Source organism: Oncorhynchus keta, chromosome 10 (genome assembly GCF_023373465.1).
Source record: "Oncorhynchus keta strain PuntledgeMale-10-30-2019 chromosome 10, Oket_V2, whole genome shotgun sequence".
Classification (NCBI taxonomy): domain Eukaryota; kingdom Metazoa; phylum Chordata; class Actinopteri; order Salmoniformes; family Salmonidae; genus Oncorhynchus; species Oncorhynchus keta.
This window is the reverse complement of record NC_068430.1, coordinates 53643934-53661862: the sequence shown is the minus strand read 5'-3', so window position 1 is coordinate 53661862 and position 17929 is coordinate 53643934. Positions and strand designations below refer to the sequence as shown.

Sequence of the window (17929 nt, the reverse complement as noted above, 5' to 3'; positions counted from 1 at the left end):
ATATATATATATATATATATATATATATCATTTTACTTTATGCGTTGGGTTATGTAGGCTTCTTCTAACACATTGCATTCTACTTCATATAACAATACAATTAAAGTATATCTCTACAATAAAAACCAAAGTCTATCAGAATTCCAATCATTCCAATAAATGTTATACCCCTTAATCTTCAAGAATAGGACTTGGAAATATGGAAGTATAGATTAGCTAAATTGTTTTACCTGAGCATGACCCCAGCCAGCCTTACTTTGTTGTTTATGATTTTGTTGTCATGGAGGACTAATTGGACTAATTGATTTGAGTTGAAAAATAAATGCAGCGCTCATGAAATGGCATGCTTTGAGCACTACTGAAGAAAAAAGCCCCACTTGTATTCCATAGGCTTGGATCTGCACTGTACAGCTGTTGCTCGAACGCATTTTTTACTGGCTGTCCTCTAGTTTCAAAAACAATGATTGATGGGCAGCTTAAACTTACTGAATTCAACCATTATTGGTTTCAAATACAATACGTAAGGCACCAATAGCTAAATGAGAGAGCAGCAGTGACTCACATCAATGCGCTATGTAGGTATCAATAATAAGTGATATAGCCTTATTGCCGTAGACCAGGTATACCCCCAGGGCTACGTGCAGTCCCGTCAAGGGTTGGCAAATCGCGCTGTTAAGACACTGATGCCCTTTGCAACCATGTACCTATGCGAGAGTGAATTATCGACCCTCATTGGCATGAAAACGAAATACAGGCACAGACTGTGTGGAAAATGATTTAAGACTGATACTTTATATGTAAGATGGTTAAATAAAGAGCTAAATTATTGATTATTATTAATTGTGCTCTGGTCCTATAAGAGCTCTTTGTCACTTCCCACGAGCCGGGTTGTGACAAAAACTCACACTCATTATTATGTTTAAAAAATGTATCTTATGTGTGTGGCAGGCTTACAATGATGGCAAAAAAAAACATTTGAGAGTGCGCTGACCCTGGTGCTAGAGGGGTACGCAGCTGGAGATTGAATGTTTGAAGGAGTCCTGGACTACTGCCGAAGACTAAACCAGTGCTGTTATCCTTACCTCCAAGTGTTTATTCACGTTGGATAATCATTGGGTGCCAACAGCAGTCACACCATTGGTAGACATAGCTTGGACTGCAGCCTACAAAAGCCTATTCCTGCTCTTTTCTTTTCCCGCGATCCATCAAAAACATTTGGTGTGTCATCATAGTGGTCAGACTAGCTCAGGTGGAACAAACTTAAACGTGTGCCTTTTTTCAATGATGATTTGAATGTCATTGAGAAAACGGAGAAGTGTCAGATTTTTAATCGCAAACATCCTTTTTGAATTTTAAAGTAATCCTCCAAGTAATCATCTAGTTTTTCAAAAGTATCTGTAATCTGTTCACAATATTTTTGCTGGCTTTTGTAATCCCTTACATGTAATCCGTTACTCCCCAACCCTGTGCACCATTACATAACAAAAACTTATTTAGTGCACTACTTTTGACCATGACCGAGAGGGATCCAATTGTCTTACGTCAATTAGAGTGACAAGCGTCGCGTAGCAGTGACCCCACCTGTTGGAAGACAATGATAGGGCTCTGGTCGAAAGTCGTGCATTATGTTGGGAATAGGGTGTCATTTGCAGACAGTAATGCTGGGCTATGTGTGACACTGAGGTCGGTTGCAGGTGGGACCCTCTCCCCCAGTTCCGCAGACAACCCAGGCTCAGATTGGCTGGCGCTCGGCAGTGCCCGAGTTGCAGTTGGAGCGCTACGGAAAGGTCCAGTGTGGGAAGAAGAGCTTCCTGAAGGAGCTGGGCTGGGCCTTCGATGCCTGCAGCTGAAAAAAAAAAAACTATTCTGCCATGACACCTACCTCCTCGGCCTTGGCGATGCCGTGCAGACTCAATATTGATTACTACTCAATATATGACTTTCCCTTATCCCCTGCTCTTTTTTTGTCTTTGTCCTCCTCGCTTCCTCCTTTTTGTACTCACATACTCTTAAATCCTATGAAATTAGCACTTTCAGCATTTTTTAAATATCGATACATTCTCACTAATCAATACAAAATACTATTAATCAATACAATATTATTAATCTGCTCTTATTTACTTCTGTCTCTCACATTTAATTTCAACACAAATATTGCATACTATATCCAACAAAATTACCACAATGGGTGCTTGGTTATTTTGATCCAATGACAATCATTTGATTATTTATAGGATATTATGTTCTCTCCTTTCATTATCCTGTAGTCAATGGTGCTGTATTCCCACAAATGTAATGTAATTGTTAAGGTCCAACATTTTCATTTTGAGGAGGGAATTTTAAACAATGTTTGTTCCCATTTGATATACTTGGTATGATTTTTTCAATGGCAGTATGATTGACCATGTATCAATATCTTATCTTGCAATTTAGCCTATATTCTGTTCGGTTTCATAAGATTTGTATAACAAATTAAGATTTTTACAACAAATTAAAGTAGACTTTAGGGGCTCTCGAGTGGCCGGGAGGCCCATGAGGCGGCGCACAATTGTCCCAGCATTGTCAGGGTTAGGGGAGGGTTTGGGATTTCCTTGTCCCATCGCACTCTAGCGACTCTGTGTTGCGGGCTGGGTGCCTGCAAGCTGACTCCGATTGCCAGCTGGACAGGGTTTCCTCCCAACACATTGGTGCGACTTTCTTCCAGGTTAAGAGAGCAGTGTGTCAAGAAGCAGTGTGGCTTGGCAGGGTCGTGTTTCGGAGGACGCATGGCTCTCGATCTGACAGATCTTCCCAAGTCTTTAGGGGAGTTACAGTGATGGGACAAGACTGTAACTACCTATTGGATGTATTCACAATCTATTTGTTTATATTAAAAAGTATTTAAATAGAAAAGCTGAGTAGCACTATTTTACCGTATAGAAATTACCAAACATTTACTAAGATGTGGATTCATTATATCAAGCATCACTAGAAACCATTTACCAGCTATGTTGAATTATTAACCAAGTACCAGAAATTATTTCCTACTACACTGAACAAAAATATAAACGCAACACGTAAAATATTGGTCCCATGTTTCATGAGCTGAAATAAAAGTTCCCAGAAATTTCTCAGGTGCACAATAAGCATATTTATCTCAAATGTCGTGCACAAATTTGTTTACATCCATGTTAGTGAGCATTTGTTCTTTGCTAAGATAATCCATCCACCTGTCAGGTGTGGTATATCAAGAAGCTGATTAAACAGCATGATCATTACACAGGTGCTGGGGATAATATAGGCCACTCTATAATGTGCAGTTTTGTCACAACACAATGCCACAGATGTCTCAAGTTGAGTGAGCGTGCAATTGGCAAGCTATCTGCCGCAATGTCCACCATAGCTGTTGCCAGAGAATGAAATGTTCATTTCTCTATCATAAGCCACCTCAAACGTTGTTTTAGAGAGTTTGGCAGTACGTCCAACTGGCCTCACAACCACAGACCACGTATTTGGCATCGTGTGGACGAGCGGTTTTCTGATGTCAACATTGTGAACAGAGTGCCCCATGATGGCGGTGGGGTTGGGATGCTCTGGATCAACATGTACGACAGTGTGTTCCAGATCCCGCCAATATCCAGCAACTTCGCACAACTATTGCAGAGGAGTGGGACAACATTCCACAGGCCACAATCAACAGCCTGCTCAACTCTATGCGAAGGATACGTGTCGCATATTTGGGTCACATATTTCCCAATAATGTGAAATCCATACTTGTTGAGCACATTCATTCTGGCACATGTCTTGCCCATCAGTGCAACACATATGGCACTGTCATACTGAGCTTAATGCAAGGCTACAGCTGCACTGACATAATTTTTGTTGTTGTTGCAATTTACTAATTCTACCTAAGGGCGCAACGCATTACACACATTCCAGATCTACTATTATGAAGCTAACTGGAATTACAAGCCAAACTGCTGTCTAACAGTAGAGGGGGATATGCTGATTTCATAATAATGAAAATGAAGTTGGATAAAAATGTTTTACACTTCTGAAATGCTACTAGGAAACTGTTACTATTCTGTGGATGTTCGATGAATTGAGGACAACTGAAAACATGTTTGTGTTCTGGTTGTCATTTAACCATTGGGTACATTCCAATATCCATACTAGCAGAAAATACCCATACATGCCCAATACATTGCTTTATTCAAGGTGGTATGATAGAATGGATATTGGTACAGAGCCACATGCTATGATGGATTGGCAGTTTGGCACACAGACAATGCCCTGCTCTTAACCTTAGCCGGGTGACTCTTCCTCTCACACGTTCCCCCCCAGTCGGCTAGACTAAAGTGGCAGACAGACACACTAGTGGGCCTGTCCCTGCATTGACCTTTCTACACAGCCATACGATACGATACACCAGCTCTCCCGTGATCTCGAAGTAAAAAGCCACAGACCTCAGTCACTCACGCAACAACAAAGACAGCCTCTAAGGGGCGAAGCCACAGGACCATATAATTGTTTTCAAAGGCATAACTTACATTTTTAATTGAAAAGAGAATTGAATGTTTTACATTTTTCAAAAGGTTTTGTAATTCCAAGCAGATTATTTTGCCTATGTACCCACACCTTCACATAAGTGTTTGTGTTGTGCCACAATATTAAATCCACCCTTCACACTGAAACACATGATAAAATATGATGCACAAAATCCTTCACTTTGTAGCATCAAAGAAATACATAAAGATATGCTATGATGCCCTCTCATGTATTAATTAGCCAATTAAACTAGATGGTAACTTTACATAAAGTAAAATTGTGGGACTTGCTTAATCTGTTCAAAAATGTTCACTTAAACAAAGCAACTAAAATAGAGTCAAAGTTAAATGTACTAAAACAATTGGTCTGATTAGTTTGATGTACCACTAGATCAACTTTATTACTTTGGATTGTACGTCAGTTAGATCACACATTTCATCAGAAATAAACACTCGGACTAGTACACTTTTATGCACTCTCCTAGAATACCACAGTATATGCAGTATGTAATAACAGAGCACAGAAGACAATGAGGCATAGTTGAAGTTTTAAATGAATACCAAACTATTTTTTACAATTGATTTGGACAATGTGAAGGCCTCTGGGCTGGAGCTGGATCAGTGGGAAAAGAGACCAATGGCCGGAAAGGGGGAGCCCCAGCCCCCTGTTGGGTTCTAAGAATCACTGAGGGAGAAAGGGTAATGTATAACATTTACATTATGTCAGGATATGTTATTGTTAGAGGGATCCTCTGGGAGGAGAAGAGACACAGTCTGGTACCAGTCACCATGACAGCCGTGAGTTGGGTTGGAGTGAGCACTTTGGGGAACAGGTCAGGTCAGATGAAGTGAGGAAGACAGATATCACTAAGGTTCTGTCGGGTAACAGAGATGCATTGGCTGTTCAGTTGTGTAGGAGGAGACTCAACATAGGAGAAAAGGTTAAATATCCGTGCTTGTGTGAATATGTCTGTCTGTTCAGCTGTTTGATCCTTTGGGATGAATAAACTTGGTTTAAGCTTTCATAGTGTCCGTTGAGTTCTTCCTCTGATATTTATAACCTAACACCCCTAAGCATCTCTGCCCCCAGGGAGGATACACAAGTTAGCTGAGCATAGCATACATAGGGTTCTAAAAAAATCACGTTACATAATTTTGCCTGATTCCGTTTTGTATTTTCCCAAATTCTGTTTTCTCTGTTTCATTTTTCCAGGTAAAACTTTCTCCCAATTTCTTCAGGTTTTCGTGATCAAAATCACCCTTTTTAATAAAAAAAAAGATGAAAGTCCACAAGAACGCTTAAAACACATCAGGAAAATGCCGCCGGAGGGATGGCTGCTGTTTTACGGGCTCCTAACCAATTGTGCTATTTTGGATTGTTTGTAACTTATTTTTAACATAATGTTGGTGCTACTGTCTCTTATGATAGAAAATAACTTCTGGATATCAGAACACTATCTCAATTGGGCTGAGGTCGGGTGAATGTGGAGGCCAGGTCATCTAATGCACCACTCCATCACTCTCCTTCTTCATCAAATAACTCTTACACAGCCTGGAGGTGTGTTGGGTCATTGTCCTGTTGACAAACAAATTATAGTCCCACTACGCGCAAACCAAATGGGATGGCATATCACTAGAAATGCTGTGGTAGCCATGCTGGTTAAGTGTGCCTTGAATTCTAAATAACTCACTGACAGTGTCACCAGAAAAGCACCACCTCGCCATCACACCTCCTCCTCCATGGTTCACGGTGGAAACCACACATGCGGAGATCATCCATTCACCTACTCTGCGTCTCTCAAATTTGGACAAATTTCCACCAGTCTAATGTCCATTGCGCGTGTTTCTTGGCCCAAGCAAGTCTTTTATTCTTATTGGTGTCCTTTAGAGGTGGCTTCTTTGCAGCATTTCGACCATGTAGGCCTGATTTATTTAGAACCCAATGAAAAGCTGATATTGAGATGTGTCTGCATTAATTTGGGCTTCAATTGGAGGTGCAGTTAACGCTAATGAACTTATCCTCTGCAGCAGAGGTAACTCTTGAGTCTTCCCCTTTCCTGTGGCGGTCCTCATGAGAGACAGTTTCATCATAGCACTTGATAGTTTTTGCGACTGCACTTGAAGAAACTTTTCAAAGTTCTTGAAATGTTCCAGATTGACTGACCTTCATGTCTTAAAGTAATGAACAGACCGTCATTTCTCTCTGCTCATTTTCCCCTCGACCAATCATCATCTACCACCACCTCCATCAACACCATCCTGTGGGTCTTCAAACGAAGTCACAAAAATAAAATAAAAGTGGCAGAGGCATTTGTGCAGTCCTAAACAAGTATCTTCCAAGCCGATAAGCTATGATGCTGCCAAAATGCTATCAATGTACCTCAAGAAATTCCCAGATAGGCACCTGCTCAGATGCCGTCTACTCTTCATGACCCAGCCTACCTTTTCTAGGAGTTTCGCCTGATGCAGTTACCTGTGGCAATGTCATGAGTGGAGTGCTAGAGGTGAAGTGTCCCTTTAGTGCGAGGGACATGACCGTGGAGGATCATGTGTGTCCTCAATCAAGGATTTCCACGTGATCAAAGAGGATGAGGGGATAAATATCTGGCTCGCGGTCAGTGTTCCAATTAATCCCAACGGTTTTCGAATGGGTTGAGTTCGGGGCTCTGTGCTGGCCAGTCAAGATCTTCTAAACCGATCTCAACAAACCATATCTGCAAGGACCTGGCTTTGTGGATGGGTGCATTGTCATGCTGAAACAGTAAAGGGCCTTACCCAAATTGTTGCCACAGAATTAGAACATAGAATCGTCTAGAATGGCTTTGAATGCGTTAGCGTTAAGATTTCCTTCTCTGGAACTAAGGGGCCTAGCCTGAACCATAAAAAAATAGCCCCAGACCATTTCCTCCTCCACCAAACTTTACAATTGGCACTATGCATTGAGGCAGGAAGCGTTTTCCTGGCATCTGCCAAACCCAGATTCATCTGTCGGACAGCCAGGTGGTGAAGCATGATTCATCACTCCAGACAACGCATTTCCACTGCTCCAGAGTCAATGATGGCAAGCTTAACACCACTCAATTGACGCTTGGCATTGCACATGGTGATTTTAGGCTTGTGTACGATGGAACAGTTCTTGTCCTGACATTGCTTCCAGAGGCAGTTTGGAACTCTGTAGTGTTGCAACAGATGACAGAAAGATTTTTTTAAGCGCTGCGTGCTTCAGCACTCATCGGCCCTGTTCTGTAATTTACATTTTACATTTAAGTCATTTAGCAGACGCTCTTATCCAGAGCGACTTACAAATTGGTGCATTCACCTTATGACATCCAGTGGAACAGCCACTTTACAATAGTGCATCTAAATCTTTTAAGGGGGGTGAGAAGGATTACTTTATCCTATCCTAGGTATTCCTTAAAGAGGTGGGGTTTCAGGTGTCTCCGGAAGGTGGTGATTGACTCCGCTGTCCTGGCGTCGTGAGGGGAGTTTGTTCCACCATTGGGGAGCCAGAGCAGCGAACAGTTTTGACTGGGCTGAGCGGGAACTGTACTTCCTCAGTGGTAGGGAGGCGAGCAGGCCAGAGGTGGATGAACGCAGTGCCCTTGTTTGGGTGTAGGGCCTGATCAGAGCCTGGAGGTACTGAGGTGCCGTTCCCCTCACAGCTCCGTAGGCAAGCACCATGGTCTTGTAGCGGATGCGAGCTTCAACTGGAAGCCAGTGGAGAGCGGAGGAGGCGGGGTGACGTGAGAACTTGGGAAGGTTGAACACCAGACGGGCTGCGGCGTTCTGGATGAGTTGTGGGGGTTTAATGGCACAGGCAGGGAGCCCAGCCAACAGCGAGTTGCAGTAATCAGACGGGAGATGACAAGTGCCTGGATTAGGACCTGCGCCGCTTCCCGTGTGAGGCAGGGTCGTACTCTGCGGATGTTGTAGAGCATGAACCTACAGGAACGGGCCACCGCCTTGATGTTAGTTGAGAACGACAGGGTGTTGTCAGGATCACACCAAGGTTCTTGGCGCTCTGTAATCTTGTGTGCCTCACCACTTCGCGGCTGGCTTGTTGCTCCTAGATGTTTCCACACAACAGCACTTACTGTATAGTCGACAGGGGCAGCTCTAGTAGGGAAGAAATGTTATGAACTGACCTGTTGGGAAGGTGACATTCTATGATGGTGCCACATTGAAAGTCACCAAGCTCTTCAGTAAGGCCAATCTACTGCCAATGTTTGTCTATGGAGATTGCATGGCGGTGTGCTCGATTTTATACACTTGTCAGCAATGGTTGTAGCTGAAATAGCCAAATCTACTAATTTGCAGGGGTGTCCACATATAGTGTATCCAGACTGTATCACATCCAGCCGTGATTGGGAGTCCTATAGGGTGGCGCACAATTGGCCCAGCGTCATCTGGGTTTGGCCGGAGGCTGTCATCCTAAAAATAATACATTTGTTCTTAATGAACTGACTTGCCTAGTTAAATAAAGGTTAAATAAAAAATAACAAATGTAAATCTTGGGATGGATCGCATATAAAAACAATACTCATGTTAAAATTGCAATTATTAAATATAAATTAATTGCTTATGTAAGCTTATGTACTGTTAGCATAATATGTTAAAACAGCGCTCTGACAAACAATATATTAAATTATCATAAACAAAATGTGGTCTGTCATTATTTACATCTTCACTTACGTTAGTCACAGTTACGCTAGGCTGATAGCTACTTTGTTAAAATAGCTGGCTACCTTTTTGTTTGGATGTCATCTGAAGGATGTAGTTCCAGCCATGTGCTCCCTGCATCTACAGTTAGGACATATTTCGCCTGGCTTTCCATCAGTGAAGTGCTAAAAAATAAAATGTTAGATAGCTAGATTAGTTATTGCATACAGCATAAACGAGGAATAGACTCAATGAATAGCTAAGGCTCTGTTGATGCTTATACACGCAGAAAGGGTAGAGTCATTGAGCCAGCTAGCTAGCTCAATGACTCATTACCCTTTCTGTGTATAAGGTTAGGTTAGCTATGATCACACAAGCAAGCACTCGTCACTGAGCTAAGATAGCTAGTCAACTAGTTCGGTCCAAATACATGTATAATATAGCCCATTCATAGACGCTAACTACATTTAGTGCCTATTGGTGAGGGAATCTTACTCCCGGGGGGACTTTTGTTAAGAGCCACGACGCTTGCACTAAATGTTAACACACATTGCTTATGATACGGTTTTGAAACACAATAAATGAACACTGAGTGTACAAAACATTAGGAATACTGCTCTTTCCATGACATACCAGTAGCTCGCCAAACAATTCCAAAAATACATATGCAATTTTTCACGTGTTCCATCGCAAACTGTCATAAACAAATCTTACAACTATCCGAAACCGCAAGCTCCCAGCTACTATCTAATAAACGCAACATGACATTTTTCAAACCTCTGGTTAGCCAACAAAATATCTACTAAATATGTTTCATTTTGTCTGTCACCCGTGTAGCCAGTTGATGTGATAACAGTCTTGTAAGTTGACAGAATGTAAGGGGTGCATAACTCGTGGCAGGGAATCAGACGCTGGAGAGCAGGCATAATAGCTGAGCAGTTTAATTCCAAAAACCAATGGCATCAAGAAAATAACAACTTCGGTACAAACCCGATGCGCAAATTATAAAAACAGAATTTGATGTACATTTAAGGAGCCTGTTACTCCTAAAGGTCCAATGAGCTTATATGTTATTTTCCGAGGTAGAAATTTTACTTGGCTGATGGTACCTGCATTCTGATGGTCATGGTGCTGTCAAGACAACTGGGAACTCAGTGACGTTCAGGTCAGAAAGTCGGAGCTCTAGAAAGGTGCCAGTTTCCGAATTGGATGACCATTCAAAACGATTTTCCCAGTCGGAGCTTGTTTTTTTCAGGTCCCAGTTGTCTTGAATGCACAGAAGTCGGGAGTCCAAGATTTCTGTTCCGAGTTCCGAGTTGTTTTTAACATGGCATTAAAGTCTCAGTGGAGGGAGGGGAGAGAGAGAGCAGCAGAGGGTCTGCCTCTTACGGTCCCTGCTCTTTCCTTCCTTTCTTTCTTCCGGCGAGACCAGAAAGAGGGGACACATTCTTCCACCTTCCATTCAGGCACACTTTTATGTGATATTAAAGTAGACACCATGAGTGCAAATAATAATCAAAACGCTGAGTCTATTGATACACTCTGGTCACTCATTCGTGCAGCTGCAGCGCGAATGGAAGTAAAGAGAAGCACATTTTATGTTTTGTAAAAGTGTTGAATAAAAAACAGTGTTTAACGGTGTTAAATTAAACTTAAACATGAGCTCTTTGCTGTATTCTTTGACATTCTCTCATGTTTTAAAAGTTATGAAATCTCAAGTAGGCTAGTATCAAACTTTTCTGTGGCATGGGTCGTGGAAGCTGTAGGTAGGCACGGGTTTATTGTTGGCATGAGCTATCTGATTGGCCAGCGCAGTAGTCACACTTAATTTAGCCACATCTCCCAGTCTGGCATGTAGGCAGCGTTTGTCTTTTCAGACAAATGAAATGGTTCAAACACTGACCCATAAACACGGGGCCTCACGTGGGTGTGTGCTTGGTTTCTTCCACGACTGCGTGGCCGTGCAACGACTCCATCATTACGTTTTCAGACAAGACAACGGTAAAGTTGGCATCTGACCGCTGACGAGCGTGCCTCTAGGGAGGAAGTCAGAGACGAAAATAACCTCTCCTTCAACGTCAACAAAACGAAGGGCAGATCGTGGACTTCAGGAGACAGCAGAGGAGCATGCCCCACTGGTCATTGTAATAATGTTTTTACCCACTTCATGTATATAATGTATACTCGTCAAGGCCTATTCTATTTAACTATTGCTGTACATATAGTATTCTATCCTACGTATTCTTCAGATATACTACATATTCTATCCATATACTGTCCATACATCCCATCATATTGTAAATGACCACAGATCATAAAGGAACTATTGTCCAGACAGAGGGTTGAGTTTGATGAATTCACGGTTTATTAACTCAACTCCACACAGGCCACTGTTTGGTCAGCGCACGCCAAATAAATGAAAGATACCCGTATAAAACAAACTGCCATGACATTCTCTTGTGAAGACCAGACGTAAGAGAGTGAACAATGGCTAAACATGGTCTTAAACTTGCAATGCTCCATGGTCTTAAACTTGCAATGCAAGTGGACCTGCCATAACACTGGGTACTGGTAAGTTACAACACAACCAACTAACAGCATAACAATAAGCCAGCTGTGGGTCACTACAATATATATACAATATCGTTCTAGGTTCCACTGCGCAAGAGGGGTCCATGGAGTTTATGAACATCAAGGCAGATACACGTGAATTATGATTGTTTTTCAATGTTCTGATTCACCGTGGCCAAACCCTCCGATGCGTAGATTCGGTGCAGCCACAACATAGCCTACAGTTCTTATCATTCTCACCACCGCCAGAGAGAAGACTGAGAAGAAAACCACCATTTACCCACTTCTACACTGCTATACATATTTATTTGGTTTGACATTCTATCGTTTTCATGGAATTTTGTGATAATTAACTAGAATTTATTTAGAATTTATCTGAAGAAATGTTTCCAGAAATAGTTTTACCAGCTCCATGTATTCTCAAATTGAAAAAGGTGAGGGAGGCCGCTCCCCTGCACTCGGGCAGCACTACAACCCTGACCATGAGCAAAACCTGAAAAGGAAGCTTTATGCTGAAGGACTGAAATTCCCACAAAGAACATTATTTGTTAACTTTCTCTAGACAATTTGAGAACATGACTTTAAAAGAACCAATAGGAAACCTCTAGGGGCAATGTTCTGAAATACTGAAATTCCCACAGAAGAACTATGTTTCTTAACATTCCTGAACTGTTGAGAACATTCCCAATGTCAACCCAGTTGGAGAACATTCCTAGAACATACCAAAATTTAACCAAATGTAACCATGTTTGAACTTTTAGAAACATTCTGTTAAAAGTAATGAAACACCAAGAATTTTTGTATTTTTTTGGTCAAGTTCCTTATTATTGTAGGAAATGTTCCAAAGCAAGCAAATATCCTACACCATTCCCAGAAAGTTGTGTATTCAAAATAACCATGACCACACACTCTAAGACAGGGTTTTGTAAGTTAGGTACTGCAGGGTGTCCTTCAAATGTATTATTATTATTATTATATCAGTTACATTTGTTAGTGTTTAAGCAGACGCTCTTATCCAGAAGCGACTTACAAATTGGTGCATTCACCTTATGACATCCAGTGGAACAGCCACTTTACAATAGTGCATCTAAATCTTTTAAGGATTCTCATCATCATCATCATTATTATTATTATGTTGTTTTATGAATATTGCTAACTGCAAAAAAATACCGTGGATACCATTGTTATGTCTCTGCATCAGTATGAAGGCAGTTAGAGGTAGTTTCATGAGCCAATGCTAACTAGCGTTACTGAAGGTTTTTAACCAATCAGCATTCAGGATTAGACCCACCCCTTGTATACTTTTAAATAATACCATCTTTGACAACTAACAATCAGATATTGTTTGTCTTGATGTACAAAAGTACAAAAATGTATCCCACATGAGGCCTTTTGCTTCTTGCCTAGGTTGTCATTGTAAATATAGAATTTGTTTTAATTGATTTACCTGGTTAAGTAAAGGTTATGTAAATAACGCACATATGCCCATTGATTTTTGTTATGACGTTTGAGCAGAGGAACATAAATTAGACATGACAAAATGCATAGAATTGCAGAAAATTAATATTACAACTGCAACATTTCTCTCAGCTCAATTAATTATTTTTTAAGAATGGTTAAAATGTGTTCACAACAGCAACTTTTTTTCTACGCCGCCAAGATCCACCTTTGTAGCTAATAGACTGTTAGATTTTACACTACCAAATCTATTCATTTTAAAAATGTTGATTACTTCTACTTGCCATTATTATTCACTTGATGATAAGACAATATGTGAAATTAATTATTTTGCTAACATATGGTGGTCCCTGGGCAAGAAAACTCCTGCTCTATGAAACAAATGGTTCTCCGAATGTTATGTGCTAGTCCTGTCCTCCAAATGTATTTCCCTATTCTCGCTTCACTTGCTATATATTATCACATTGATAGCTTGCTAGCAAACCTCCTCGCCTATTAATGTTTCATAGTAGCAGCTTAACAGGAGGCAGCAGTAATCTGAAAGATCGGACCGAAACGTGATGAAGTGATCGGGTGAAATAAGGGAGAGCGAGTGAACGGAGACATGACAAAAGCCTGAACATTTCAGCTATATTTCTAATTGATTTAGCCCACTGTTTCCTACAGGTGTGATACAGATGAAGCCCTATATTTCATCTGGATTTGACAAAATAATAGCCTGACTAGGAATCTTTGACTTCTCCATGTGCCATATGTGTTCCCAATTTGGGTAAATGTAGTCCTATTAATAATGTTTGAATGTTTTCCTAATTTGCATCGAGCTAACCATTGTGATTCATGATATTGAATAAACAGGTATGGGTAACAAATAATAATTGGTTTCGGTGCTCCACATTGGCCTTTGATTTTTCATTTGTTTTCCATAAATGGTTACTGTAGTGGAAGAATGAGAGGATGTGATATTCTAATGACTGGCTGGCATGCGAGGCCCAGCGTGATGACTCAATCACGATTTATGACACTGTTTGGATGGCAGACAATCTGGGGGCTATCACAAGGTTCAAACATACCTTGTTTGTGGCAAGCTCTAAGAAGAGAATTCAATTGTCATGTTTGGATTGTTTCAAGAGTTCATAAAGATACTTTTTATATATTTTATTGTACTGTAAGTGCTATGGATTTATTGTCACAGGAAACTGTTATTCTGTTTCGTTGTCGGACAGCAGATAGATTCAAAGATGGAGCGCTCAAGGTGTGCTCCTAACATTTAAATTGAGTTGATTGCGTTATAATCTGGATGTGGTTTCCTGTCTTTTGTTTTAACTAGCAATATGCAAATACATGTTCATTCAGGTTGGGCATTGAGTTTCTGCTTGAATTTGGTTGAAAGGACAGTGAATTTGTTCACACTCTACTTTGAGAACTTGCTACCAAGCTCCTGCGTTCTGTGTGGTTCAGTTGGTAGAGCACAGCGCAGTGTTGTGGGTTCTATTCCCATGGGTGACCAGTGCGAAAATGTATGCACTCACTACTGAAAGTTGCACTGGATACTGAGTCTCGCCAAATTACTCAAATATATAAGACTCACATAGTTGCTTTCTCTTAGAGATTATTCTGAAGACACTTATAACCACCTTAAATTTGAGCCTATTGGTGATAGTAATTTACTCTGTGTTATTCTGTTACGTATCATGTATTTCCTATGCAAACTATAATTGTTTGTGTCAATTCTTTCATGACTAATAAATCCTATTAGTTGAATTGAGTTCCTGGTTTTACAGAGTAATTCTTTGATTGATTATAGGTTACATAATTTAGTAGGTCTATTGGTAGTTATTATTTACACTATATACATGAGTATATGCTTGGGTAACACTTTGACATCTCTGATCTGCTTGACTCGATAAATTAAATGCTAGAAAATTGGTCACCAGGATTAGCTATTTATATGCTAATATCTTAATAATTGCATAATGGAAGTTAGACATGTTCATTATTGTCATACTAATGTGAGTGATTACAATGATTCGGCTATTTTTTAGATCCTCCAGCAGATGCACAGTGCCTGTTGCATTGATTCACATAATAATGGAGTCAGATTAATAAATGTAATTTATTATTATATTCAAACATCATTTCTATATAATGGTTGAATAATTTCCATCAAACTACATAATGGTGACCCTCATCCTCAGTCAATGGGGCTTTCCACCAATCTACAATACTGCGTTATAGGCCTCCCTGACCACGCTTTTAAGGTTACGCCTAAAGATTATGCTGTGTGTATTGAGAACTAGAACAAAAATGTCTAGAGACAAGGAGGGGGGTATGTAGGGTTTGTGGCAAAAGATGCCCTAAAGGCCAACATAATCTCTCACTCAATTTATTGCAAATATTTACAAAAGTATTTCAGCAGATTTTGTGTGTTTTTGTGTGGCTTAACTAGTGTGAAAATACAAAACATTTTGTGCAAGCTTAATCCATAGGAAAAGACACATTTTTGTGTGACTTCACTCATAGGAAAATACATTTTTTAGGTTGCAAACTTTGGAACAATATTTCGAAGAGTTATTAGAACAATGCATTTTGGGCAATATTGTTCTACACTGCCTTTTCAGTGTCCCACATGTATTAATCAACCTAGTTGTCCCCGAAATACTTAGAATATAATAGTAGCCTTGCGTTTTAATTTTATTTTATCAATGTCAATTCTGTTTTCTATGCTTGTTTTCACTTAATACTTTGGGATACAAGTGCTATGTGGGATTTTATGAGGGTTGCCAGATTGGAAAAAAAAGCTGTATTTGTCAGTTTTTGTTGCTATATTGTTGAAGGTATTTGGATGGGGAATGGGGATACATTTTCCTGATGGTAAATTAGTTCCTCCATAAATGTGGAGACACAGAGAGACCTGCAAAAAAATTTGTTTGTTTTAAATTCCTAGTGCAGCTGCATGATTATTTGCAACTATAATGAGCCTGGGGTATGATCAATTAAGCCATATCAGTGAAATTAACATGCTAATGTAAAATAATTAATTATGTTGGCTTACACTTATGGCACTTCAAAGATGATTATTACGGTCATTGCCAATCATGTTACTATACTTAGGCCTTCCTTTTTTAATTTAGGATCGGACCCTTTTTCCCATTTTCGCCTAAAATGACATACCCAAATCTGACTGCCTGTAGCTCAGGACCTGAAGCAAGGATATGCATATTCTTGATACCATTTGAAAGAAACACTAAAGTTTGTGGAAATGTGAAATTAATGTAGGAGAATATAACACATTAGAGCTGGTAAAGATAATACAAAGAAAAAACATGATTTTTTTGTAGGTGTTTTTGTACCATCATCTTTGAAATGTAAGAGAAAGGCCATAATGTATTATTCCAGCCCAGGCACAATTTAGATTTTGGCCACTAGAAGGTAGCAGTGTATGTGCAAAGTTTTAGACTGATCCAATGAACCATTGAATATCTGTTTAAAATGTTGTATCAAGACTGCCCAAATGTGCTTAATTGGTTTATTAATACATTTTTCCACGTTCATAATTGTTACTCTCCTCAAATAATAGCATGATATCATTTAACTGTAATAGCTACTGTAAATTGGACATTGGATTAACAAGAATTTGAGCTTTCTGCCCATATCAGATGTCTATGTCTTTGGAAATGTTTTTGTTACATACAACCTCATGCTAATCACATTAGCCTACGTTAGCTCAACTGTCCTGCAGGGGGACACTGATCCCATAGAGGTTAATCATCCCACACTACTCCCACAGGTGTCACCCTTCCAATAGTGTCACAGAGCCGACGCAAACATTACCTCTTTGCATGACAGATAGTTTGCCTCATCAGATCCTGGGCCTGTTTATATTGAATCAGATGTTGGAAGTTATGCATCCTTTTCAGTACTTTAAATGCCCTGTACTTTAAATGTCCATCCACATGGGACTGATTTCCTCCCTCCTCATCCTCCTCCCTGATCTCTAGAGGTATAGCATGGTAGCTGCCCCACTAGAGCTGTTCTCTCTGATTATTCATATATTCTACATCTTTCTGTTTCACCCTGAGCCATCGCCTGTCACTCAACTCTTGAAATTGGTCCCACTTTGCCCTTCCAAACACCAACCTGCCTCTTCCCTCTGGCCTACTGTGCATACTATGGGGTAATGACGTTGACTCCTCCCATACCTCCCACTCACAGATTCCTGCTATCACATTAGATACCAGAGTGAGGTCCAAGGCAGACTCTCTTCCCTGTGGCTCCATCAATCCTGGTCCTTCGGCCATCATTCAGGCACACCAGAACTTTCATTTCTATCAGATTTTCTATCCTTGCCCTCCACTCTCTCCAGCGCAACCAGGTCCAATGTCTGACAAGGATTATAATAGTTCACTACCACTAGCACACTCCTCTCAACCACACCACCACCACCACATATTCCTGTTCAATACCTTTGCCTAGCATCTTGTAAGGAAGTCCTTGCTCTATGAAGGTGGCACATCCCTCCCTCCATCTCTGTCACTACAAACCACTACATATCCCTGTGTGATAAACTCCAAAGTAGGTTTGAGCCATGTTTCCTGCATGCACATCACATCAGGCTTAGCTGGCATCTCCACAATGGACTGCTTGAACTCATGCCCATTCGCCAACAGGCATTGAGCATTTCATTGTAGTATTACCACCATAACTAATTACTACCA

The 17929-nt window shown here is 40.5% G+C and overlaps 2 protein-coding genes across 19 annotated transcripts in view; both read left to right on the top strand.

Annotated features, from left to right (window-relative positions):
• Positions 1-17929, top strand: part of LOC118388965 (ubiquitin carboxyl-terminal hydrolase 37-like) — a 203395-nt gene that overhangs the window by 177446 nt on the left and 8020 nt on the right. The window lies entirely within an intron of this gene.
• LOC127932247 (ubiquitin carboxyl-terminal hydrolase 37-like) overlaps positions 1-17929 on the top strand; it is a 159754-nt gene that overhangs the window by 137509 nt on the left and 4316 nt on the right. The window lies entirely within an intron of this gene.